General features: G+C 42.8%; 1 protein-coding gene across 9 annotated transcripts in view; it reads left to right on the top strand.

Annotated features, from left to right (window-relative positions):
- Window positions 1-205: 205 nt before the first annotated feature.
- Window positions 206-27,985, top strand: part of HDAC4 (histone deacetylase 4) — a 303,006-nt gene continuing 275,226 nt past the window's right edge. For 3 of the 9 annotated variants that reach the window (XM_072977471.2, XM_072977437.2, XM_072977466.2), the window contains exon 1: window positions 206-393. The gene's annotated coding sequence lies outside the window, so the exon portion shown is untranslated. Of the gene's footprint in view, window positions 394-894; window positions 1,121-27,985 lie in introns of those variants that run through there. The other 6 variants (XM_078378962.1, XM_072977475.2, XM_072977489.2 and 3 more) reach the window with 3 other exon arrangements.

The raw sequence follows: 27,985 nt of genomic DNA, 5'->3' as shown, positions 1-27,985 counted from the left end.
GAACGCGACCCGCGACTGCTAAACTCGCCTCCTCTCCACTTCCGGTTAGAAAGAAAGAAGAAGAAAAAAGAGAATGGGGGGGAGGTGAATAAAAGGGGGGAGCGAGAGGGGGGGGAGAAAGGGAAACGATGCTATTAATAGCCTCGCTCCCTGATTGGCTTAGCGAAGCAAAATAAAAAAAGCGGTTTGCACCACGTGATTTTCCATCTGAAAACTCCAAGATGGCGGGTCCCGTCACGGGCTGATTCCGTTGGCGGCGCGCGCACCGCTGTGCTAGCGCCGAGGGCCCATCTTCCCCCCCCCTCACTGCTTCCCACCCAACAACGGCGGCTTTCGTGACGGTCACTCGTTCTCCAGCACAGCGTTACCCTTCTGTATCCACATACTGTACAGGTCAGTGGCTGGAGCGGCGGCTTCTCGGCACATCTCGCTGGAAGACCAGTTATTCTGCAGTCGTTATCTGCACTTTTCCTTTAACTGAGAGTCGGTAGAGAAGGGAGAGGGTATTTTTGTCCGCCGGCTTCTAGGGTGGCTTGATGGGGACCCTTAAAGGGATCGGCTACTTTAGCGTTTGCCCTTCTGTCTGTAAAAAAATGTGTGTTTTCCTCATTTGCTTGGGGTGATTCGAGCCACGCGGGGGGCCGAATAGAATGTCCAGCGCTGGGGAAGGGGGGGGGGAAGATGAGTGGCGCCTCGCAGCACCAATCAGGGGCCCGTGTGTCGTCTTGGCGGGTGCTGTTGAGCCCCCGTCTCGCAGGCCCGGACGGTGGGCGAAGAGCCCGTTCCCGAGGCGGGGGAGGGGCCGGGCGTTTTAGCGGCCCGTTGCTTGTTAAAGGGTGGAGGAGGGCGGGCCTTGGGTCCTTGATCGACACCTGCTCCGGCCTTGCCCCCCCCTTTCCCCATCCCTTGGTCGTGAGGGGAAAGGAGCCGCCCTTTCGGCGGCCGAGGGCCGTCTCTGATCTCTCTCGAGTGCTCCGCTCATCGATTGAGTCTTAGATTTTTGTGAATGAGGCGGGAGTGGGTGCGGGAGCCGCGCCCGTCTCGCGTCCCGGGCAAACTCCTCCCTCTCTCCCTCCCTCCCCCCTCCGCCGCTAGGCCGAGGGAGCGCCGCGTTGGAGGGGTGAGTATAACGGGCAGAGGGAGGGAAGAGATGCCGCGAGGCGTGGAGACGCCCCTCGGGGCGAGACTGGGCGGTGGCCCGCCCGGCGGGGGAACGGGAGACCGAGGGGAGGGCCGGGCCGTGAGGGCAACCGCTCTCCTCCTCCCCCCCCTCCCCCGGCGCTGGCAGGGATGGAGGGGAGACGGAGGAGCGAATGGCACCGAGCTCTTCTGCCTCATTTTAAGTAAAGGGGAGGGGGGTAATTGGCGTGGAAGCCCCTCACCGCCCCCCTTCATGACTCGCATCCTGATGGAGGTTAGAGGGCGGTGAGCGGGTCACCGCTGCGCCTTATTTCTCAGGGAGACGGGTGACCCGCGATCCTGCCTAGCGCCTTGCAGCCAAACAAAACAAAAACAAACCAAACCACAATTGAAAAATCTCCGCTGATAATAAGGAGAGGCTTGTTGGCACTTTGGAAAAGCTCCACGACTTTGGGGAACATTGCAAGCTTTCACTGGGCTGGAGCCTTCTCTGGGCAGATGCCTGAGGATGTTAAATGCATGTGCAAGTGTGAGCCACATGTGGGGTGTTAGGAGGTGTGTGTTGGACTTGGAATAAATAGAATGGTTCACTCTTGGTTTGGATGCAGGACTTGTGCCTGGCCAGGGTTTCTCAGCTGAGTCTACCCATTAGGGTTATTGTGAGAAGGAGGTGGGGGAGGTGCCTGAGTTTGTGGGAGAAGGAAAGCATGAATGCACAGCTTTCACCTTGCATATTAGTTTCTGAAGCCCTTTTCCTTCCTTATATAATGTTTGGCCTTCTGGATGTACTGTTTACTTTTTTCTCTATACTTTTCTGTGTGCATTGATTAAGGTATGCATTTATTAATTGAAGGTACTCATTTATCTGAGCTAGTACTGTATGACAGCTTAGTCAGAGGTATCTTAATATTACCTTTAGTTTAACATGTCTCACATGTGAGTCTGTCTTACTGATGATGCAATATTTTTCCATCTTTTGTTTCCTCATACCATGTAGTTTGAATGTGCCTTGGGGATGGAGCATATGCTTTACATGTGCAAGGTCCCAAAATCAGTTGCCGGTTCATGGGCAACAGGGGTGGAAACAGCACCTACCAGAGGTTTCCCACTAGCTGGATTTGACAGTACAATGGGCAAATATTAGTCTAATTTGCCCAAAAGGTTTCTTATGTATTTGTATACTCGTTTCCCCCTTGAATTCACATGGAGTTTTTTTCTGTTTACATATCGCATGACATGTTACCATTATATCTGTGTGGAGTCTGTGGTGGCACAACTGTGCAAATAAGTCTGTATGTTTAGAGTTGTACACTTACACACATCACTACTCTTCTAGATTGTAAGCAGCTTGAAAGCTAGAATTTCTGCCTGGGGGTGCTGCAAGATTCCTGTCATAGTTATTTGGACGAAAGAATTGGTTTGTTGTTGCTAGTCTTTAAAAAGTGAAGGATCCATTTGCTTTCCACTATGCCCACTTTGCTGTGTGTCTTAATTTTATTAGTGGCTAACACTATTCTGCATTACTCTGATGACAGTGTGTTTTAAAACTGCGTTATAGTGAATTAATCAGTTTAAATTTTGCCAGAAAATCTGTCTTCAATTCTTGTTGTGTAATTTCTTTCTATTGTATTGTATTCTTGGCTTATCATTTGTTACCACTCCTTAACACAGTGTACTGCTTCATGCTGCTGCTGTTGTTGTTAAAAAAGGACTATGCAAATAAAACATGAGTTGGAAGAGCAACAGCCTTGGGTCCCATAACTGGGAGAAAAGTGGCATAAACTGCAGTTAAATAAATAAACTGATACATATATCTGCAAAGCTGTGTTTAGAACAAGTGGAATAGAGAAGAGAGGGAGTAGACGTGTGTGAATATTCTTGTGAACATTCTGTTGAAAAATTTGCCCATCCTCAAATTGCGGCTTGAAGCAATTTGAAGATGGCCTCCTGTAGGAGGTATAATTTGTGATTTCTTATTGTGAATCTGGCTTCAATCGGAACACTACAAAAACTACCATAGTATAATTCAATTAGGTGTTGACGTAGCAGAACCTTATAACATGAACAGATTTTATTAGTCATGAAAAGTGGTGCCCAGAAATACAGAACAAATGCAAGGGACACTGCCAGTGTCTGAATTACTGCAGATAGAACAAATTATAAATGTTGCATTTTCTTTCTTCTTTTTAAATAGTAGAGTTGTAAAAACACACCTTTTGCATATTAGTATTATATGTTTGGTATGTAGAAGTGCAACAGTAGACTTATAGTTTGTTGTGTTAAGCACTTTGTTGTGCTGGTAACTTGGAATATTTCCAAATCCTAAATGTATACCTTCTTGATATATGTGTCCCTTATTTTTAAAGTTTGTTGCTGGAGTATACATTAATTGGGTTGTATGACAAGCATGTTTTCATACCTGGTCCTTGTTCCAGATTTAACCGTTATTTTGGATGGTGGTATTTTATAGACTTTGTTCACTGGAGATTCTTGGGTGTTTGGGTGAACAAAATGCAAGTAGGCTCTTCTGTGTTACATGATGCATGGAGGAGTTTCCAGCCTTCATTCTTTCTCTTATGACTGAAAAGAGCAACTATTTGAACCAACAACTTGCTGTTTCAAGCAAGCATAGTTTGAGTCAGGTTTTTGTGGTTCTCCCTGAGCCTTAAACTTCTAAGGGAGAAATCTCTCTTCCATGTGGTCTCTTTTTTGTGTTGTGTACCGTGTGCCATAACAGTTTGTACCCCATATTTTATATTGCCTTGGGCTGGTCTACTGCTGATCTAGTTGAGAGGCTGCATTCACCCTCCTCAAGTCAAATCTGACATGATGACTTTTCAGGGTTTTCTGGGTAGAGAGAAATAGTTTACCATGTCCTTCTTCTGGGGGCACCCTGGGACTGTACAGCTTACTCAAGGCCACACAGGCTGGCTGTACTTCAGGGGTGGGCAATTAATTTCTATAGGGGGGCCACATGAAAAATCTGAACTGTGTTCATGGGCTGAAACAACTTTACTAAAAAAATAAAATGAAACGGTAATGTTATGATTGTTTTTATTTTAAACTTGTTAATCTTAACAAATACTAAAGAGGTTTTTTGCGGTATGTTAAAGATAAGCAACTGATCAACTTTAGACAAAAGCTATAAATGGTTTTGATGTTCAACTTGATCAGTGAGAGAAATCCAGTCTGTCTTGGGCTTGAACAAGTGCTTGAACACCAGACTGGAGCGACGACTGGGGGGGGCCGGACAAGAGCGGCTCGTGGACCATATGTGACCCTTGAGCTGCGCTTTGCCCAGGTCTGCTGTACTTGTAGGAGGCACAGTGGGAAATCGAACTCCCAACCTCTGGCTCTGTACTGATCTGTCCAGCAGTCAGCCATTTCTGGTTGTTGGCAAACCTTCATTACATTGATTTTCCAAGTCATCTAGTATATGTTACCAATATTCCTGTTCTACAAATGTAGGATCACTACATACAGTATTTAAACTATAGTAATGGATAACCTTTTTCTCTTGGATGTTAACAAATAATGCTACTTTATTTTCTAGTTTCTTAAAATGTGTAAGTGAATGAAATCTGTGTAATTTGTGCTTTTCATTGTTATGATTGTAAACATGGCTTATCATAGAAGGCATGATTTCTGAAACATGCATCTGATTCCTTATTTCTAAAGGGTTGTTTACAAATCTTAAATTTGGGAATACTATAAGAATGCTTGATAATGGTCTCCATTTGCATCCACGTTCCATACTAGCATATGCATTTAAAGGGTTTTTTTTGTGATGAATCCGCTTAGAAAAGGAGATGAGAAAATAGTATATAAGTACATGTGGCTACTCCTTGCTACCTCATAGAATGCATGCTATGTGTGGGTGCACATGTGACTTGCACTGTCTGCTTACATGAACTGTGTTTTCAGATTTGGGATTCTGCAAGCCTTTTCTCCTTGTCAAATTGCTGCGTAAAGGTGAACAAGGGAACCCTCAGTGATAAAATACTGGTGTCCAGGTTCACTAATTTTGTGAAACATAAGCTATTTTATAGAAAACGTGACTATCAAGACTGTGGCACTGTTTTTTATTAAGTCTTGTTTAGTGCATTTTATCCTGTCTTTCCTCAAGTGAGCTTGCCACAAAATGTATGGCACTTGCTCACTCCCTGTTTTGTTTCAAACTCTTGTGAAGAGAGGCTGAGAAATAGTCACTGGCCCATAGTCATATGTGAGCTCCATGGCTGAGAAGAGATAGGAACTTTGGCTTCCAAGTTTTAAGCCAATACTCAAACCTTTACACAACAATAATTTGAGGTGGTGATATTCCTCATGCTACTTTATTGTGCTTTAAAAATAAGTACTTGGTGTAGTTATGCTGCCCAATTTGTTTTTAGTATGGAGAGACTTGTAACATTTTACTTTGTCTGTAATAAATAAAAAACTGAAATGCAACCTGAGACTCCATTACAGGAATACCTGTACATGTGGTGGCAATTGGAAGTGTGGAAATGGTATCGTTTGATCTAGTCTTGTAGAAATAAGGATCCGTTTTAAACAGTAGATGACTTTTAGGATTTTAAATACTGTATATCGTTGGGTTCTGAATTTATTATACTGAATTTATTATATTAACTCTTTGAATAAAGCTTTTCTTGATCATGCTTTTAAAATTGCATTCTGAATTGATATCCTGGTTTGGGCAAGATTTTTTTTAAATTCCCTAAATGAATCTGCCACCTGGTAGATTTGTCATAACCTTCAGCCTTGAGGTAGGTGAATGTTTAGGTGATTCTGTTGCTTGTGAGCCTCAGGCTTGTTACTCATTCTCAGTTAGATAAATATGTGACATCGTTCCTTTTCTTTTTAACAAAATAGATCCATGAGGAAATTTAGTAAGATTTTTTCCACATTGACATGTCTAGCAATAGTTACTGCATTAGTTTGCAATAATTTGCAACCTGTTTTTTTTTAATGTTAGGTTATAGCAAAATCAGGGATTGTCACTCTTGAATTGGCCTTCTCAGCCATACTAGATGCTGTTCCAAGTCCTCCATACAGAGCATGTTACCATCGTCTCTTGAGACTGAAGGATGCCTAATCTAATAGAAAAACCAGGAAAGTTTATTTCCTTTAACTTTGCTAATTGCTTACCCTGTCACTTTTGCTTACTCTTGGCTGATCTACTTTGATGTATTGAAGGAATCTGGGTGTTTTAAATTCTAGAATGCTAAATTTTGTAAATGAATGGTAAACTACTTCTGAATACTTTGTACCTGAAAACTCTGAAAAAGTCCCTATAAGTCAGAATTGACATCCACACACAGTGACCTTGATTAGGTTCCCCAGATACCTTTAGAACTGGATGAAAGATTCATGTACAACACCAGTCACATTTATTAGTTACAGCTTCAAATTCTTAGTGTCCAGTTGACCTCCCACTGATATAAGTTGAGAATTTGGCCTTCTCTCCCCATCTGCCTGGCATCCATCCTTTTGTGGTGCAGTTTCCTCCCTGCCCCTGGGTGGAGAGGTGGTGGAAATACTGCCACAACGTCCCCCAGTTTTGTACAGAGCTGAAACCAATGCTGCTCTCTCCTGTCTTCTGCTGATGCCATGACAAGTGAAGAATGAAGACATTTCATTGGTGTACTCTACAGTCTGTACGGGCTTTTTGTCTGTCTACTCATAGTAGGGATGGAGTGCCACAGATGTGATGGGAAGGAAAGGATAACCAGTATAATATAGTGAATATGTGTAATGTAGTAGACTAGAACTCAGGGGTTCTCAATTTGAATCCCCATTTAGCCATTGAAACTCACTGGGGTAGGAACTGGTAAAACTATTCCTTAAATATCTTCTTGTTATGTGCTGTCACATTATCTCTGATTTACATAAGTTGAGAATTTGGTGATTTGTTGATGATTTAAATAAAAACGATTTTAAAAATTAAAGTCTTAATTTAAACAGTGATTTAAATTGATGTTATTTTTAAAAAAATCATTGAGTTTTATCCACCCTATTTGCAATAAAACTAAGTAGACAGCGGCTGAAATCCTGTTTCTTAGCATAACAAGTTGCATTAGAGCAGGCCCATTGGATCAGTGGGGATTTTATGAGTCATCTCCTCTGTAAGTTCCATCGATTCAAATGGATCTACTCTAGTTGTGACTAATTATGCAACAGGATTTCAGTCAATGACTACTATTTGTGATGTCTAGTATATTCCCCCCCCCCCCCCCCCGGTGCTAAAGCCTCTAGTTCAGTTATGGGATGTTTGGAAAATATACTGTTAAAAGCTTTTGTAATAGTGATCTGTTCAAATAACTCCTACAGGAAGATGCTTGTCTGCATTAAATCATTTGATACCAAAACATATATGTAAAGCATCATTGCTCTTCCACACTTCAGCTGAAAAGGCTCCCTGTGTAGCTTACATATGATGAGAAGAACAGGACAGTCTGTGCTGACAGGTTTGCAGTCTGAAAGCCATAACATAAAAGGAAGAAGGGATGAGGAGTAAAGATGAATATAAGCAATCCCAGGCATCAGTTCTCAAAGTTTTTATGGTGATCAGGTACAGTCCGAACAGTTCAAGGGAAATAGAAGCCAGATGAAACAGGCTTCTAAACAGAGGTACTGTACTTCCTATTTACAGCATTATTCTGATATATTTAGTACAGGAACACGAGAGGCAATCCTTTGTGTGTTCAAGGGAAATAGAAGCCAGATGAAACAGGATTCTAAACAGAGGTACAGTACTTCCTATTTACAGCATTAATCTGATATATTTAGTATAGGAACGTGAGAGGCAATCCTTTGTGTGTGTTTGATCCTATTGATGAAGTCTGTGTGCTTTAAATGACAGTTCTTGGGAATGTGCTGTTTGGATACCCTATGCTTCAGCGATGTTGTGGTTCTTTGCATATTTCATTCCTTTGCTCTTGGAGCAGGTTTTAGACTTATATGTCACTGTTCCATTTCTGTTTTGTTGGGCAATCCTGTTGGTATGTAAGAAAGTTACATGGCATCAACTCCTGGGAAAACAGATAAAGAATTCTAACTAGAGTCTTCCTTTGTTAGCTTCTGACTTGAATGGGTGTACTGCTTATCTTTATATATTGAAATTGGAAAATTGAGGCCTTGGTATAAAGTTCTTTTAGAAGAACAGAGTATAGGAGAAGGGACCCTATACAGTATTTGGGATTCCAAGAGAAATAATTGGCTATTGCTGTTGAGTCTGATATTTAAACCGTGATGCATTAAGTGTGCTCAAGCTGCTAGTATGCAGGCAGAAAACCATTGCAAGGCAGCAAAGTTGTTGTAGAATTCCACTGTAGCTATGGCAACATCCACTGTGCTACATTTGGAAATCTAAATGCCACCCAGAAAGAAGAGATTAAGTTTTAGCTGGTTTTTTGGTGCAACCAAAATTAGCATGAAGTAACCTTCTGGAATTGCACAATCTGTGTGAAACTTCAGTTTCTTCAACTATGTGCTTGTTATGTACAGTACTGTTATGTACAGTACTTGAAATTAATAATTGTGTGCTGTCAAGTTAGTTCTGACTTATGGTGACATTTTCTCAGGGTTTTCTAGGTAGAGAGTACTCGGAAGTGGCTTACCATTCTCTTCTTCTGGAGGTCATCTTGAGACTGTGCAGCTTGCCCAAGGCCACACAGGCTGGATCTTCTGGGATGAATAGTGGGGAATTGAACCTGCAACACTAAGTCACTGAGCTGTTCAGCCAATTACTTGAAATTACTTCTTTTTATTTAGCCAAAACTATACTGTAGAAATTTTCTCGGAAAATATAAAAGCTACAAGCAGACTGCAGGTATGGAGGATCTGCTTGTTTTTGTCTTTTAGTAGAATCCTGATATCCACTGATTGGAGTCAAGTGCAAAATAATGACAGACTGGGAAAGGGCATGTCCTTGGTATGAAGAAACAATTCATATTTGAAAACATGTGCAGCCCAGGAATTTGTTTTTGATACCAGTCCTGATTTCAATTCTACTCCTGGAAGCTTTTTTTCTCATTTCAGTACATAATGTGGAGTGCCTTTTTAATTATTGTTAGTTTTTGAAGAAACAGAAATTGGAAACATTTGCTAATCTACTGCAGGTTTCCTAGAGACGTTATCTGCCATAATAGAGTATAGCATTCTGAAATAGTCAAAGGAGGATGGTTAGAAAAGCCATATATTTGAAGAGTTGTTCTGTGTAGCACATAGGATTACACTGACAGAAATGATTCCATGTGAATTGTATTACATCTGTATATATAACATGTTTGAGATAATGATTCCATGTATGTTTGGATCATACAACTAACTGAGGAGGGTTAATTGAATAGTAAAGGATGTGGAAATAAATGTTAAGAGTCTGCTTTGCCACATGAGGAGCTTATGGGGGAAAACAAATGTGAACTGGTACCTTAAAGTGGATTTCAGCATTCAGGCATGTCAGGTATCAGCGCCTATGTGCAGATGCTTGTTCAGCTTTTCTTGATGATGGACTGGATAAAATGGGAAGAAAAGTTTTAAAAATGGCTCTATTGGCTAGGCATAGGCAACAGTAAGGTATCCAGTATTATGTAGTGCAGGGGTCCCTGATCCCTGGTCCTTAGCCTGGTGCTGGTCTGTGGGCTTCCCAGGACTGGGCCGGGGGTGGGTGGGTGGATCTCTGCCCCCATGTACGGTGGGTGTGTTCCGCTTGTGGGTGGGTGTGTTGTGCTCGTGTGTGTGAGTAATGGATTACAACTGGGTTCCATTCCACAGTTCTGCCATGGAAACTCGCTCTGTGTGTGTGTGTTTGTGTGTGTGTGTGTGTGTGTGTGTGTGTGTGTGTGTGTAACTGGTAAAACCACTCCTTAAATACCCCACTTAACTTGAAAATCATGTTAGGATTGCTATAGGTTAGTTTTGACTTGACAGCATGTAAGAAGACAAAAGTAGTACATGAACTGTTTCTGGACTGTGAGACGCGAGGTGAAAGGGTAGAAGCTCTTGCCGAAGTGTTGTCCTCCCTCAGAAAGGAACAAGAGGTGCAGACAGACCTGCCTACACTACCCGTCGAGACTGTACAGTGGGGAGTGGATACCCGGGAATTAGAGCGGGAACTGTCAAAGATGACAGTGGCCACTCAGACTGGGAGTGAGTTGGCGGGAAGAGGAGAAAGAGGGAGGTCCGTCGTAGAGGCGGGAATGGGAGATATAAAAGGGGAGGTGGACGTAATACTGGGGGTTGGGAAATGATGTGGGTAGAGGACCCATGGACCGGAAAATGGGAGAAGGTGCCGGTCCCCAGGGAAGAAGCCGATTACAGGCGGAGAAGGGGGCTGCCACAGCATCCTTCCTACTGGGGTGAGTCGGAAGCCAGAGAGTGGCTCAGGTGGCTCAGGGAAGAGAAAGAGGCAGTAGAAAGGGAGGAAAAGGAACGTTGGTTATGGTGTCTGGAGGAAACCCAGAGGAGGGGTTACCTGGTGGATTGTTGGCCCCTCTCGAGGAGAGGAAGACCCTTATGAGTTGGAGGGGCGAGATGAAGAGACCGTTATTAAAACCTGAGGCAGAAGCTGCTGAGATGGAAGGCAGTAACCTGTTTGCGAAGGGACCTTGGAATGACTCAATCTGTAACCGTTTCATACAGACATTTGGATGCCCTCATGGGACCTGTTGGTGATGAGACAATGCAGAAATTGAGTTTGAGCATATGGACTTGCCTGATGATGGGAAAGTGTGAAGTTAAGAGAAGGGGATGACGGAGGATGAGATGGTTGGACAGTGTCATCGAAGCAACCAACATGAATTTGACCAAACTCCGGGAGGCAGTGGAAGACAGAAAGGCCTGGCGTGCTCTGGTCCATGGGGTCACGAAGAGTCGGACATGACTTAACAACTAAACAGCAAAATTCCAATTTTTATTGTTAGCCAGCCAGAGTAGACTTCGGTCTAGATGGGCAGGGTATAAATTTAATAAAATAAATAAATAAATGATCTCTATACCATTTCCTGTTGTGAATGTTAAAATTAGAAATGTCACAGAAAGGATTGCAATAGCATTTATAGGTGCTATATAAAAATGTAACTTGTGATTATGAGAATGTATTTGACAGTTAGTCTCGGGCAGTACTGTATGCTCAGCCTTTGGCTTATATTTAAAACCAACACATGGAAGCAAACAAACTACACTGTTATTTACTGAAGGAATGATAATTAATGGGGGCTTGATTTACTGCAGAATTCAGATACTGTACCTAAGTTGCACTGTCAGAATAGTTTATCAAGGGTATTTGGGGAATGGTTGATGCTACATTTTGAAATTGATGCAAACTGGAATGGAGCATTGCTTTTAGTAAAAATAATATCTCTCCCAGAACCTTTTTGTATCTCCGTTTTGTGGAGCCTATACTATGCAGGTACGTGAATCCCATGAGTGATGTGGCCTTTCTTCCTCTTTGTATTGTTGGAGATAATTCATGTGATTAACACATGAAAGGTGTGTGTGTCAAATGACCATTTTTATAATACTTGAGCCTGAATTCCTGTGGTGTAGCATTTGGATTAAATCACTCAATGTATTTGTACTAAAACTAGTCTTTTTTTCTTTTTGTTTTTACTCATACACTGCCCCATTTTGACTTATATGCTGTCCCCTAGTGCTGAAGCAGTCTCTCAGCCTTTTAAAACATAATTATATAAACTGCACTCCCCCCCCCCCGACTGAGTACTTATTTTACTGACCTCAGCCTGAATCAGCCTTGAACCAGCTACTTGAATCTGTTGAGATTGAACTTTGACATGAGCAAAAAGGCTTGATTACAGTACAGTAGGACCCCTGTATCCATGGGGGATTGCTTCCAAGCCCCCCCATCGATAGTGATAGCTAGCACAGTCTGTTGGACCCAGGACTCCCCTGTACCTGTAATTTTTATCTTGATGGGGCCTCTGTGAGGAAGAGCCCAGTTGAAATTTCTCATTTCTCAACATGCTGAAGACTGAAGACCATCTCTGTGTCTCTCACAATCTCAGTAGATCTATGTGTTTTCTTTGAAGACAAGAATGCATTTTGTTGTTTGCCTGGGAGTGCTGGCAAGAGGGGCGTGAGTGCAAAACCTCTCTCAGTTTGGCTTAGGGTGGTGCCCCTCCTCCTGCCTTGCTAGGCAATCCAACTCTTGAGTTTTACAATGATGCTTCTCTGGAACATAGAGGAAGCTGCCTCAAGCTGCCTGGAGACGCCATGAAACGGCTGTGGCTGACCTATATAGCAGGGGTCATCAACCCCCGGTCCGCAGCCCAGTGCCGGTCCCCGGGCTTACCGGAACTGGGCCGCAGAGACAAGTCTCCGCCCCCCACCTCCCCCGCGGGGTGTGTCGAACTGGCTGAGGGGTGTGTTTCCATCCAAATGGGTCCCCCAGCGCTCTTTCGCTGCACGGAAGCTGTTGTGGGCAGCCCGCCCAGGAAGCGCCAATGGCCGGTCACTGTGCTCGCCGCCACCCCACCCAGGGCGAGCGGCCGATCCTGCTGCTTCCTGCCCGGCTGTGGCCGCCTCTTCCCGGGTGGGAAAGGTGGGCTGGGCTGCAAGGGGCGCTGCTCCTCTTCTGTGGAAGAGGATCCAGAAGGGCGGCTTTCCCTCCGCTGCTGCCCCCAAGTGGGGCTCGCCTTCTGGAGCCTCCATCGGAGCCTCGCTCCTGCCCTTGCAGCAGTGGCTCCATTGCTCCTGGCTGCCCTGCCCGGGAGCCCTCGCCTCCTCCTTCTCCGGCAGGGGAAACATGCCTTCCACCAGAGCCCGGCTTGCCTCGCCGATTGAAAGTGCTCAGCAGGGAGGGAGGGGGACGCGCTGGCCTTAGCTCCAAGACGCAGCCTGGGCGGCCCCCTCCCTCCCTGCTAAGCACTTTCAATCGGCGAGGCAAGTGGGGCTCCTGTGGCAGGGGTTATTTCCCCTGCCGGAGAAGGAGGCGAGGGCTCCCGGGCAGGGCCGCCATGAGCGACGGAGCCAGCGCTGCCAGGGCGGGAGCGAGGTCCGGTTGGAAAGAACAGGTCTGTCCGCGAGGGAAGTGGGGCCTCATTTCCACCCTTGCAGCGCTGACTCCGTCGCTCATGGAGGCCCTGTCTGGCAGCCATCGCCTCCTCTTTCTCTGGAAGCAGAAGCATCTCCCACTGCCATAACCCCGCTTGTCTCGCCGATGGACAGTGTGCAGCCGCCCAGGCTGGGTCTTGGAGCTAAGGCCGGCAGGTCCCCCTCCCTCCCTTCTGAGCACCTTCCATCAGCTGCCCACCCTGCCTTGCTGTCTGTCCCTCTTCTTCACTTAGCCGGGAAAGAGAAGAGCAGAGGAGCTGGCTGGAGAGGACAGCGGGCTGCCGCCGCCGCCGTCCTTGCTGCTCTTCTCTTTCCCGGCTAAGTGAAGAAGAGGGACAGAGAGCAAGGGAGGGTGGGCAGCCCTGGGCAAGTCTGGCCCCAGCTGAGGGTTGCCTTTGCCTGGAGATGGGGGGATGGCAGTCAATCCTCGCCCAGGGCTGCCCACTTGCCTGGCTGCACTCGCCATTCAGCAAGGACTCATCGCGCTGCATGAGAGGGCATGGAGGTGGCTGGGAAGCCATTTCTTCCAGTGCAGCAGGACCGCCCGGACAGCCTCCTTGTCCCGCTTTCTCAGCCTTTCCTGCGTCTTGCCGGTGCACCCCCCGCCCTCCTCCCTGTCTCCTGGTCTCAGTTCCCTCAGTCCCCGCCGGCTGCACATTGTCCCGCCAAAACCGCCACCCCGAGGGAGAGAGCTCGCGTCACCTCTTCCTCTCAGGGCAGTCACTTTGTCCTCGTCTGCCCTATCAGGGCTCAATCTCTCTCTCTCTCTTTGGCCGTGTTTGTGGGTGGGGGGAAGAGAAGGGAAGGGTCTCTCCTATGATTAGTGGGAGTTTGGAGAAAGCACCTCAAACTTGCGCGGGGCGCAAGCCTGGAATGCCTGGGCTTTCTTTCCACATTTCCAAAACCGAAGTCCTGGTTGGGGGGGGCGGTGGAAAGAGAAGGTCCGGGTCCCTTTCTCGTGGCAAGGAAGGAGAGCCCCTGTCTCAGAAACAGATCTGATTTTTTCGCCAGACGGGGAAGCTTGCCGTGTGAGGATTGGGGTGGCTAGCTGAGGTAGTTTGGTCTTCACAAAAGTTACTGCCTTGGAAACGCGCCTTGTCCAGGATCGGAGGCGCAGCTGCGTGGACTTTCCTTGGGCATTGGCAAAAGCCGGTGAAGCCTAAATGCATACATAGGAAGCCTTCAGGGGGTGGCTGCGTATTTTCGAGGCGAGGAAGGCGGACAGGGTGGGTGCTGGCTGAGCTCTTCCCTCTCGAACCCTTTTCCTGTTCACCATCCCCTCCCGGAAAGCTCCTTTTCTCCAGGGAGAGGCGGGAAGGAAGGATATTACAGCCTCCGCCCCGCCCCCACCTCCACCAACACCCCCGAAAAGCCAGTCTAAATGTGCGTCCATCAGGAACTACATGTTTACAGTGCAGTCATACCAGGGGAAGGCTACTATTTCCACCACCCCTGCGGACAGACCCAGCAGTTGGAGACAGAGCCCAGTGGGGAGGCCATTTGAATTTCCCGGGCTCTTACGTTCCGCCGCTGGGCCCATCAATGCTGCTCACCTTCCAGGCAGTGGTATAAGTGCGGGAGGCCTGCCGGAGGCCTCCCAGCAGCAGCTATGGAAGTTCACAAGGTTGAGGAGGCTTTGGACTGGTAAAATGCTGCTTTTTCCTTTTTAAAAACTCTTCTGGGTGGGGTTTGGACTGGGGGTTATTTTTCTGTGCTTTTTTGTTTTGTTTTTGGATTTGTGGTGGTTTTTTTTCCCTCAGTCCCAGCATGGGACTTGCTCTGTTTATTTTTATTTTATTTATTTTGTGTATTTTTTTGAAATGCTGGAACGGATTAATCCTGTTCCCATGCATTTCAATGGGAAATGGTGCTTAATGCATAACATACTACAGTACTGCATAACAAGTACCCCCACGCACGGACGCCCCCATTCACAGACGCTGGTGGCGGCAGCACCCCGCCCCCCCCTACCGGTCCTTGGAAGAATGGTCTTCAAGAAAACCGGTCCCTAGTATTAAAAAGGTTGGGGACCACTGCTATATAGCATAGTGCCTGGTTCCTTCTAGTGGCCAGTTCTGATAATTACATCTTGAAAATCCATACTGTATTTTTCCCCCATGTCATATTATTAATACCTATATTTCTGGAGTGTTGATAAGTGGCTCAGTGGATACTGGTCCTACTGTACTGCAGTTTAACCACTCGCCAAGTGCATTTCTTTTTTTAATATTTATTTTTATTAGTTTCATAACAACATATAAATCCAAACATTGGAAAACAGAGTAAAACAGATAGGAGGATACCGAATTAAAAGGGATCAGATATTGCTGATTTTACATATATAGGTGATACCAGTATTTCACAGTGACATCTATTTTAAATTTATCTCGCTACATATTTCCCCAGATTCCCATGAGACCGTGGAGGAGGCAGAGATTTTATTTTGTTTAGTGGATTTTATAAATGTACGCCATGTGCTATAAAATGTGTCTTCTTGAGGGTAATGAGTTTTTTCAGTTGGTTTGTCAGTTTTGTCATCAATATGATAGTCTAAATTTGTGTTTTCCATTTTTGTAGGGAGATTTGCTGTTGACACTCCTGGTTCTTGACAATTTCTAATTTTGCAGCTGCCCAACAAAAAGTAGGGTAGTCTTTGTACACTAAATTTTAATTATTTATTTGGGCAAATGGATGACAGTGCTACCTCTTCCCACAATTTTTTAACTACTGGGCTCTCCCACTAGATGGATATATTCCCAGTCTACCACATTTTCTTCAGCAGTTCACTGGTATGTTTCTATGTATACAGTATAGGTGAGTTTGACAGGTATCAGATATTATCTGTTTATAAGTTTGACACTATCTTTCCTTTTTGTTTAAACTGTCTTTGTTGCAGCTTTTGACCACATGGCTTTCCATGGCCCTATATTAACTGCCTATCCTAGGTCTTTTTCCCATACCAGTCTAATGCCCCCAGTGTTGCAATATTTATTGTCTATTAAAATTGTATAAATTTCGGAAGCCAGTCCTTCTGATAATTCAGTGACATGAGTGATCAATATCTCAAAAGGTGTTAGTGGTCTCACGATTAGGTATTGTACTAGTTTTGTACCAGTAAAATTACATCCAGGTATTTTTTATCTGCCCTAGTTATTATTTTATTTGCTGACTTGCTTTGGAAATCAGACCTAATTATGACTTTTAACATATAGAACTCCTTTATTTTTCAATGATTTGTGTTTATAATTTTAAAAAAGTGGATGACAAAGAAAGGGCATGAGTTGTGATGGCTCTGGTGATAAATACTTTGCCTATTTTATCCACATTGACATTGATATTTCCAAAAAGCAATTCTCCACATTAAACTTGTTTTGCCTCTTATATGACCACAATGGGAGACTCCTCTGGTGTGATCCACTGGTATTTCCAAATTAAGCCATGGCATGTTTTAAAAATGATTTTTAACAGCAATATGCTATTTTAATTCAGCAGTCTCCAACCTTGGGTAACCGAGGTGTTATTGGGCTGCAATTCCCAGAAACTCCAGTCCAAGAAAACATGGGTTATGCAAGGTTGGGAACCACTGTTTAATCATCATAGTAAAGTTGTAAATTTGGTATACACATAGCCCCAATCTCAGAGTGTTTGTACAGTATTTTTGCACTAAGCCTTGGTTTGTTATTGCATTGAATAAAAGCTGTGAACATGTTTTGCCACTTTATATATGTTTCTGTGAAAGTGAGATTTGCAAATCTCTTCTGAAAGTGAGATTTGCAGTACCTGGAAAAAGAAAAGTTACTTTTGATAGTAGAGACATTTCAATTGCTGTAGTTTTTATTGAGTTAATTTTTGGCTTTTCCCACATTTGGATTTTAATTTAATACGTTGAAATAAATATTTGTAGTTTAGTTTTATTATTTGGTCCAGTTTGGTAGGGATTTGAACTCTCATGTATTTTATTTTGCTCAGTTGCTATGGTGTAATGTTCATGTTCAAACAGAAAATACTTGATTTTGTATGATTAATAGAGTGCTGAAACTGTGCCAAACTCTGAGATAAGGTCAAGTATCTTTGGAATCCTTCAGTGTAAAGGTTAAGTTATCAGCAAACATGTATAGCAACATTTGGTTCTGATTTATTGTGATCCTTCCATTTGCTTCTTTTTTTCTAATAATACTGGCTGAGATTCTAATGTTAAAGCAAATAGTAAAGGAAATAGCAGACGTCCTTTTCTTCGTATCTCATTTTATATTGGTGGGTAGGATTCAAAGTCATTAGTTCTGATGATTGCATTATTGCCTGAGTATAGTGATTTTAAAGTTATTAAATTTCAATACAAACTTAACTAAATCCCCTAATTTAAATATAAACCTCCATTCTAATTTATCAAATGCTTTTGAGGCATCCAGGGATACAGTTGCCAATTGCCTGCCTGCCTGCCTGAAATTATGGCATTTAATATCCTATGATTTGGGTTTGCAGTTTGTCTAGAATGTATAAATACAAACTTATCTGGCTGAGTATAGTTTGGAGTCAGTTTATTTAGGTGTGTGCCACCAAATGTGGAGTAGCGGATAGAGTGATGGGTAAGGACTCTGGAGACCAGGGTTCAAATCCTCAGCCATGGAGACTCATTGGGGAAGTGACACTGGTCAAACCGCTTCTTATATATATCACTTACCTTGAAAATCCTATTAGGGTCACTATATGTCAGTTCTGACTTGACAGCTGATAATTAACTAAATAACTTGTTTAGGTGAATAGCTAATATACTTGTTGGTATTTTGGAGCCCTGGTTCAGTGAAATAATTGGTTGCTGTGTATCCAGCTCTTTATCTTTTCCAGATATTGGAATGAGTACAATCTTTGATGTTGGCCAGGATTGTGGAACAGCATGCCCATCCATAATATTGTTAAATTAGGAGAGCATATATTGCTCTAAACAGACTTTAAAGAAGCTGCTTCCAAGTCCAGTTGCTCCTGGGGAATTATGGTTTTTAAATTATTTTATAGCAGGTTGCATAATTTCTGATGGAATGGTGTAATTTAGATATTGAATGTGATTGTTAATTTTTAGAATTTTTATAATTAATTAATGTTTTGAGTTTGTAGAAGAATAAAGGGACATAAGAAGGATGCAAATTAATTGTTTGGATATTATATATTTTCTTCTCAGTGTCATCTTTAATAGTAGAAATACTATGTTTTACCTGTTTTTCCATGTATAGTTTGCTAATAACATTAACTTAGTTTTTCCAAATGAATAAAACTTTTGGTGTAAACAGTTTAAGTTTATCAAAATGTATTTAATTTCTAGTAATTTTAGAATTATTTTTATAGCAACTATTCTTTTCCTTGATAGTTCCTGCAAAATCTGTTTGCTTCCTTTCTAATTTTTTGTGGGGGTTTAATCTTTTAATATCTTGGATTAATAGTAGTTCTTTTAAAAAAAATTCATAGCATCATAGAATCGTTGTAGGGTTGGAAGGGACATTGGAGGTTTTCTAGTCCAGCCCCCTGCCCAAGGCAGGAGACCTCATACCATCCTGGACCTCATACCATCCCTGACAGATGGCTGTCCAATCTTTTCTTGAAAACCTCTAGCAATGGGGCACCCACAACATCAAGAGGCAAGCTGTTCCACTGCTTAATGGTTCTCACTGTCAGGACATTCTTATTTCCAGGTTGGATCTCCCTCTAACGTGTTTCCACCCATTGGTTCTTGTCCTACCCTCAGGCACAATGGAGAATAAACCGATGTCCTCTTCCCTGTGGCAACCCTTCAGATATTGGAAGACTGCTCTCATGTCTCCTCTTAGTCTTCTCTTCGTTAAGCTAAACATACCTAGTTCTTTTAGTCATTCTTCATAGAATTTAGCCTCCAGTCCCATTATCATCCTTGTTGCTCTCCTCTGCACCCCTTCCAGGGCATCAGCATCTGTTTTTGTATTGTGGTGACCAGAACTGGACACAGCACTCCAAGTGTGGCCTCAGGAGTGTTACTGTCACTTCCTGTGATCTTGATGCTATCCCCTTGTTGATGCAGCCTAGGACTGTGTTGGCTTTTTTGGCAGCTGCAGCTGCCAGGACACCTAAATCCTTCTCACAGGTACTACTGTTGAGCCAGGTACCACCTATCCTGTACCTGTGCATCTGGTTTCTCCTGCCTAAGTGCAGGACCATACTTTTCCCACCACTGAACTGCATCTTATTTGATAGGGCTCAATGTTCAAATCTGTCTAGATCCTTCTGAATGTTAAATTTATCTTCCAAAGTATTAGCAATCCCCCCCGCCGCTTTGTGTCATTGATGAGTGCACTTTCAGTCCCCTAATTCAGGTCATTTATGAAGATATTGAAGAGCACTGGGCCCAAGACAAAACTTTGAGGGGACCCCACTTCACACTTCCCTCCACATAGATGTGCGTCCAGCGAGGATGACACGTTCAGAACGGTTGGACAGCCAGCTGCAAATCCGTCTGGTAGTTGCATTGTCTATCCCACTTTGTTCTATCTTACGCAGAAGTGGTCTACCTTATCAAATGTCTTACTGAAGTCTAATTATACTTCCTTGATCCACTAATTTATTCACTTTATCAAAGAAGGCAATAAGATTTGTTTGGCATGACCTATTCTTAACAAACTCATTTGATGTGCTTGTTGCACACAATGGCTTCTAACTACTGCATGACATTGCATATTATGCTAATGAGAAGACATGGAGTGGCACAGACCTTTGGAATAGTTAATAATTTATTGTCTATTTTCCCCCCAAGACATTTCTTTTTTTTAATATTTTAGGCCATACATGCTTGTGAAGGAGAGAAGGCTAGTGTGCTGAACTGAACAGATCTCTGAGGAAAATTGCGGCTGTGTGGAGGGAATACTTGTGGAGATAGGACAGGAGGAGATGGAATGTAAAGAGTCATTAGAGGTATGTCTGGCTGACGAAGGGGGGAGGAGCTGGACTTGATTATCTGGGAGGAGGTTATAAAGGAGGGAGAAAACGCGCAAAGTTTCAGAATTCTAACGGACGGAGGACAACCAGAAAGAAAGAGTCGAGGAGTACAAACAGAACTAGTTTTCAGGCAAGCAGGCACTATGGGGCTGATGAAAGACTTTCCAAATCTGCAGAATGGAGGAGGTTTGTTGCCAGACCCAAGGGATATACATACAAAGGAGGGTGATCTAGAACCGTTGGAATGGACAGTGGTGGTGTACCCTCACAACCAACATGGGGGATGGAGGTTCATCCGTCCCAGTCCCTCTTTACTCCGTCCACAACGTGAGGGGGAATGGGCGAGACACCCATGCTGTGGGACAGTTTGTGCCATTAGGAGCACCCCCCCGAGACCTGTGACCGATCGGGAACGATTTGGACTGGCCCCTCTGTGAGAAGTGAGTTGATGATGCTAGATTTAAAAGTACGCAGTTATAGGATTTTACCCGACTTGAGTTTATTAGACCCCTTTGAAACTGTTGAGTTAAATTTGTTAAACAATAAAAAGACTCATGTTAAACTCTCCTTCCCGCGCAAGCTCAGGGTCCACCCCCTGCTGAAGATGAAGCTGTTCACAATGAGAGATATATATACAGTGGTGCCTCGCATAGCGACGTTAATCGGTGCAGCAAAAATCGCTGCACAACGATTTTGTTGCTATGAGATTTTAAAAAGCCCATAGGAATGCATTGAAACCCCTTCAATGCGTTCCTATGTGCTTAAAACTGACCTTTAAGTGAAGATCCTCCATATGGCGGCCATTTCCGCTGCCCGGTAAGCGAGGAATCTGTCCCTAAACACAGCGGGTGGCCATTTTATTTACCCGGCAGCCAGTTTGGAACCGCAGATCAGCTGGGGGAAAATTATCGCTTTGCTACAATCGGTAAACGAAACAGGGTACCGATCATTGCAAAGCGATTTTTCCCCATTTAAAACATTGCAGTGCAATCGCAAAAAGTTCGTCGGTATGCGATTTCGTTGTTAAACGGGGCCCCCGTTAAGTGAGGCACCACTGTGTGTGTGTGTGTGTGTGTGTGTGTATAGGTTACTTGTTACCTAATGCAGATGTTGTTAACACTGCTGCATAGTCAGAAGTATATAGACCCATTATGTTTTTTTAAAAGTTTGTGTAGACCAATAATCTGAAGCTAGGATAAAGTCTATCCTTGAGTAAGCTGAGTGATGGGCTGAGAAGTAAGAGTAATCTATTCTCTGAGGATAAAGTTGTCTCCAGGTATCTATATTAATTTATATTCATTAAGACTTTGTGACATATACATTGCTTGTCTGTCAGTCTTGCTCCCACCTGCTTTGCTTCTGTGAAATAAATTATTCAGAAGCATATGCAAATTAGCTGACTGGATACCATAATGGTTTAGGTTTCTGGCTGAAGAGGTAGAGATTGAGAATTTGATTCTTCACTGTGCCTTCTGTGACTACAGCCAGCCTGTATGGCCTTGAGCAAGCTGCACTGACTTATGGCATCCCCAGAAGAAGGGAATGGTAAACCACTGCTGAGTATTCTCTACCTGGAGAACCCTGAAAAAGGGTTGCCATAAGTCGGAATTGATTTGATGGCTTATCATCATCATTGTTGTCATGATGATGATAATTAATGAAATTATAACTGAAAACAACAATTTGTCTAATTTCTGCAGTGTTTCACAAAGCAATTGAGGGTGTTGCAAGTTTGAGATATAAAGAGAACTTACTATTATTTTTATTGTCTGATGGTGTCATTTTATAAAAATGAATCTTTCATATCTTAGTATTTTTCATATAATGAGGTCATACTTCTTGGCTATGGCAATCAGATGACTCCTAAATTTTGGTGCACCTTTGGCTGCATATGCTTTTCCTTACGGTTCTTACATGAGGATAGAAATTGGGTATTCTATTTGCAAAGCCCTTTTTCATTTCATTTACTGAACCCTTACCATTGACATTAAATAAAAATATATTTAAGCCAGTCATCACATTTTAGTCTAAAATATTTCAGATTTAATAAACCAGGCTTGTAAAATACATATCTGTGCTCTGTACATTTCCCCTTCCATTTTGTGATTTCTTCCTCCAGTATAATTATTTCTTTAAAATATTTTTACCCTCCCTTTCTCCTTAAAAGGACCCAGGTTGGCTTAAATCATTAAAAATACAATATTTAAAAACTTAAAAACTATACAAATATTTAAAAAATAATTAAACAACTGTTATATTAAAAATTGTGAATAAAATTAATACTAAAAACACATTTAGAAGCCTCAAAGCACAACAGTCCAATTTTAAAAAAAACCTCTCAGGCAGCTAGTTATTAAAGAATTGGATAGTTCTAGAGTTGGGAATAGAGAAGGCCCTTTCCTATGTCCTCACCAAGCGTGCCTGTGAGGGTGGTGGGAACAAGCAAAAGGCCTGCCCTGATCACCTGAATCCCTGGCCAAGTTCATAGAGGGAGATGCCGTCTTTTAGATAGCTTGGACCCAAGCTGCTTAGGGCTTTATAGGTTAAAACCAGCACTTTGAATAGTACCTGGAAATGGATCATCAGCCAGTGGAGCTGTTGGAACAGGGGAGTTATGGCTGTGGCATTTTGGACCGTTTAAAGTTTCCAAACACTTTCCAAAGGTAGCCCCACATAGAATGTGTTACAGTAATCTAGCTGAGATGTAACTATGGCATGTGTCAGCTTATCAAGAAATGAATGTACTTGGTGTGCTAGTTTTAACTGTGGAAAGACACCCCTGCTGTTGTTGTTTAGTTGTTAAGTCATGACCGACTCTTTGTGACCCCGTGGACCAGAGCATGCCAGGTCCTCTTGTCTTCCACTGCCTCCCGGAGTTTGGTCAAATTCATGTTGGTTGCTTTGATGACACTGTGCAACTATCTCGTCCTCTGTCGTCCCCTTCTCCTCTTGCCTTCACTCTTTCCCAACATCAGGGTCTTTTCCAGGGAGATTTCTCATGAGATGGCCAAAGTATTGAAGCCTCAGCTTCAGGATCTGTCCTTCCAGTGAGCACTCAGGGTTGATTTCCTTCAGAATGGATAGGTTTGTTCTCTTTGCAGTCCAGGGGACTCTCAAGAGTGTCCTCCAGCACCACAATTCAAAAGCATCAATTCTTTGGTGGTCAGCCTTTATGGCCCAGCTCTTACTTCCATACATTACTACAGGAAAAAACCATGGCGTGGACTATGCAGACTTTTGTCAGCAATGTGATGTCTCTGCTTTTTAAGATGCTGTCTAGGTTTGTCATTGCTTTCCTCACAAGAAGCAGCCGTCCTTTAATTTTGTGGCAAATCTCTCACTGCCTCCATATGTTCCCCTTCTATTTGCCAGGAAGTGATGGGACCAGTGGCCATGATCTTAATTTTTTTTGATGTTGAGCTTCAGACCAATTTTTGCGCTGTCCTCTTTCACCCTCAATACAAGGTTCTTTAATTCCTCCTCACTTTCTGCCATCAGAGTAGTATCATCTGCATATCTGAGGTTGTTGATATTTCTTCTGGCAATCTTAATTCCGGCTTCGGATTTCTCCAGTCCAGCCTTTTGCATGATGTATTCTGCATCTAAGTTAAATAAGCAGGGAGACGGTATAGAGCCCTGTCGTACTCCTTTCCCAATTTTGAACCAATCAGTGTTTCCATATCCAGTTCTAACTGTTGCTTCCTGTCCCACATATAGATTTCTCAGGAGATAGATAAGTTGGTCAGGCACTCCCATTTCTTTAAGGACTTGCCATAGTTTGCTGTGGTCCACACCATCAAAGGCTTTTGTGTAGTCAATGAAGCAGAAGTAGATGTTTTTCTGGAACTCTCTGGCTTTCTGTACAATCCAGCGCATGTTAGAAGTCCAACTGACAGCTTGTGAATCAAGATCTGGAAAGTAACCAGAGAACCGCTCTTGAGTTTGGTAAGATGCCTTATAACTGTATCCTTGATGTCTTCAAAAGTAGTATTTTCACAATCTTCCAAGAACAAAGCTAAGTTTGAAAAGGTAGCATTGGCAGAATGCTGAAACACTGAAAGACTTGTAGACTAGTACCACAGCGGCAGTCTGCAAATTATGGACTCGCTCCTGATGCTGAGTCAGGAGAAGATGATCTCTTTCCGGGTCCTACCTCTATCAGCAAGGCAAGCACGCATACACAAGGACCAGATGCTGCACTGCACTGCGTCAGGTCCTCATAGGTATACACAAAGCATCGTCGGAAATGCAACCGTCCTCATTACCCCAAGGATTTTCATTTTTACCCCATTTTGGGTAATTTACCATTCTTCTCTGACCACTGCTCTACCAGAATAGTAGTTATTCAAGTGAAGTTTACAACCATTCAGGCAAAATAATAAAGACAACAATGTAAAACAGTCAAAAGAAGGTACTTCAAATAAACCATTACCATCTACACAGGCTTTGCATACTTGTAAAGTATACAGTGAATTTGAATTAGGCTCACAGAATTTATCACATATAACTGAGGATTCACTGAACTATTCAGTTTTTGCTTGACAATTGTTATTCTTTTTTTAAAAAATCATTCAGGGACTGCCAACTTTTTATCTTGCCTTCACTTTCACAGTGATGCTGGTCGTTCTACTCAGGATATTCTGCATAGCTGTGCTGATGGTATCAGTGTTCAGGACTAATAAAACTTAGTGAGCAGCTTTTCCGTTTTGATGTACTTTTGTTCTTCCTTTTGTAGTGGACTCTTAGTTTAAGGGATACCCCAGTATTATTTTATTCCAGCTTTACGCAGGCAATCTGTGTAGAAATGAAAATATTTTATTCTTAGCAGAATTCTGGGATAGAAATCTGTGCTGCCTGTTTTTGTACACCAGAGATTAGAATAAACACTTTAGTGGACACACAAGTAAAATACACAATTATGTCTCTCACATTTTTTAGTGGGGGTGGTTTACATGTTAGAACATTTAGTGCTTTGTGAGTCCTCTCTGTGACTACAATATAAAGATTAACCTCTGATAAAACTGAATTAAACCAGCTCACCAAGAATTTAGTCACACCCTTCTGAAGGTTCACCCAGTTCACATAAGTAAATGTTAGCCCGGTGGCCTCTGTTCTCCAGCATCTCAACTAGCTTCTTAATTGTGACTTTAACTTTTTTCTCCCAGGTCTGGAGCTGACCTGGCTAGCTGACTAATAGATGTGACTGTGTCAATTCTTCAGTTTTGATCTGTAATGGATTAATTGTGAGCTGAGTCCTATCTCGGGAGTTGTAGTTGCTCTGCTATATCCACTGATGGATCAGCTCAATTTTTTGTCATCTTTCCTGTCCTTTTCCTCATGCCTAGGCCACTTTCTCCTTTGGGGATAGTTTTTCTGATAAAGGTTTGAAATTGAAATGTGTTTTCAGGTGCATTTTTTGGGTGCAGCTGTGGCCTGGAGCATTATTTCTTTCTTATTCTGGTATATTTGCAAACTTTTCTTTTTTTCCTCTCTTTAATTTTGTTGGACTCATTTTTACTGTGACAGGAGAAAGGTCATGGTCAAGAAGTCAGTTTGCTTCCTTCCTGGCTCCGCCCCCTGCATGTTTCAAGAAATCTGAGAACCTGTTAACCTTATGATGTACAGGTGTTGACTTGGGAAGCTGCCATTTTTCAAAAATAGTTTCAGAAGGTAAATTCCACTCCACTATGCAGAGGGCAGAGAAATTTCTATGCAGAGAAATTTCCAAGAAGTTTGCATTTATTGATTTTTGGACTTGAAATAAGCACTAGTCACTTTACCCCGTTCAGGTTTTAATTAATTAACAGCAAGAAGGATTGTTATTAGTAGCTAGTGTTTTAGTGGCTAGATGGGATGTGGTGGCGCTGTGGGTTAAACCACAGAAGCCTCTGTGCTGCAACGTCAGAAGACCAGGAGTCGTAAGATTGAATCCACGCAACGGAGTGAGCTCACATCGCTTGTCCCAGATCCTGCCAACCCAGCAGTTTGAAAGCATGTAAAAATGAGAGTAGATAAACAAGTACCACCACGATGGGAAGGTAATGACGTTCCGTATCTAGTCGTGCTTGCCACGTGATTATGGAAACTGTCTTTGGACAAACGCTGGCTCTACAGCTTGGAGACCTAGAGTTGGACAGGACTGGGTTAAATGTCAAGGGGAACCTTTACCTTTACCTAGCTTATGTTTATGTGAATGTTCTGTTTATACACTTACGCTTTACAAAGAATTGTTGCACACAGTATCTGTTGCATTTTGTCTCCATTTGGCTACAGTGGACCCTTGACTTACAGATGGCTTGACTTACAGACTTTTTGAGTTACAGACTTCCCTGGCCGCAAAATTTAGGTTTGACTTGCAGACTGAGATTTGACTTACAAACCAGAAAAAAAACAAAATGGAACAAAAACGGCCTGTTACGGGATTAATCAGTTTTCAATGCACTGTAGGTCAATGGAGACTTGACTTACAGACTTTTTGACTCGAGAACCGCCTTCCAATACGGATTAAGTTGTCAAGTCAAGCCCCCACTGTATTTGCATTTTTCTTTCCCTCTGTACTCAGATATAAAATATATCTGCTGACTCATAGTAACACATATTTCATCTGATAAAATGTCCAGTAAAGCATATACTGTTTAAAGTTTGTTTGCTTTTTAAGTGCCACAAGATTTTGCTAAGATAAGAATAAACTAACATGGCAATCCTTATGAAAGTGGTGAACGTTTTTGTCACCATTTGTGTGGGTAAGTGGAAAAAATGCTTAAGTAGCTGAAATCCTGTATGGGTGGGATCCACCTGTTTAAAAGGAATGACCTAATTAAAGTGGTGTAACATGGGTTGGCAGCGCCTGGGGCAAGGCAAGTATTGCACCCCCAACCCGTGGACTGTTAGCACTCCCTGAATCCCTTCCACCAGTCCAGTAATGAACCCCTTACCCCCTATGCACATGTATTATATTTTAAGAAAATGCTGATGTAATTAAAGTAAAATACATTTAGTGGTAGTATACTCAGATTTATTAAAATGAGCTGGTTTTAATTTGTGCAGTTTTTTTCAATAACAGTACTAAAATCTACATTGAAATTTATCTCAATTGACAGTATTGTTAGGTTACTCATATTTTCTTGGCTCATTGTAGATCTCTGATATGTTTCGATTAAGTTTTGTGAAGCTTCTTTCACAACTGGCAGTTGAAACAATGATAGTTAAAATATTCTTAATACACTGAGGAAATAAGAGCAGCTTTGGAGGTGTTAAGAGATGGGCCTGAATAAACCTCTGAAACCAAGGGTGATGCAGGAAGTCTGTTAGTTTGCATCATGACCTATGCTTTTTCTTATTCTCACATTTGACTAACAAAGTTAGTCAAACTCTTGCACCTTCCACTTGTACACCCACCAAAGCAAATCTAAAATTGTCGGGTTAGCAATCTGCTCATTGGGATTGACTTCCTTATACAAGACAATATGGCGCCAGTCTTGGCAATCTTAGCTGTGGTGTTCAACTCTCTATACTTAGCACATGTGTGCTGAATTTGCTCTTCGATAAAATAATCTTTTTCAGTATCCAGCAATGTCTGGATTTGTAGGAAAGCAAATTGCTGAAGAGTATTTATCTGTATTGTATGTTTTGTAGTTTCTGACTTAAGCTGATCAATTTCTTCCAGTTGTTCTCTGCATGTTTCTTGTACTAAGGTCAAGCCAACATCTCAACTTTGCTCACCAGGCATCTTCTTACATCTTCCAACTCTTTCCTCTGTAGAAATGTTATACATTTTGCACATCTTCAGAGCTTTCTCCATTGCCTTTGACACTAG

The sequence above is a fragment of the Pogona vitticeps genome, chromosome 1 (genome assembly GCF_051106095.1).
Source record: "Pogona vitticeps strain Pit_001003342236 chromosome 1, PviZW2.1, whole genome shotgun sequence".
In the NCBI taxonomy this organism is placed as follows: Eukaryota; Metazoa; Chordata; class Lepidosauria; order Squamata; family Agamidae; genus Pogona; species Pogona vitticeps.
This window is presented reverse-complemented; position numbering and strand designations above follow the sequence as displayed.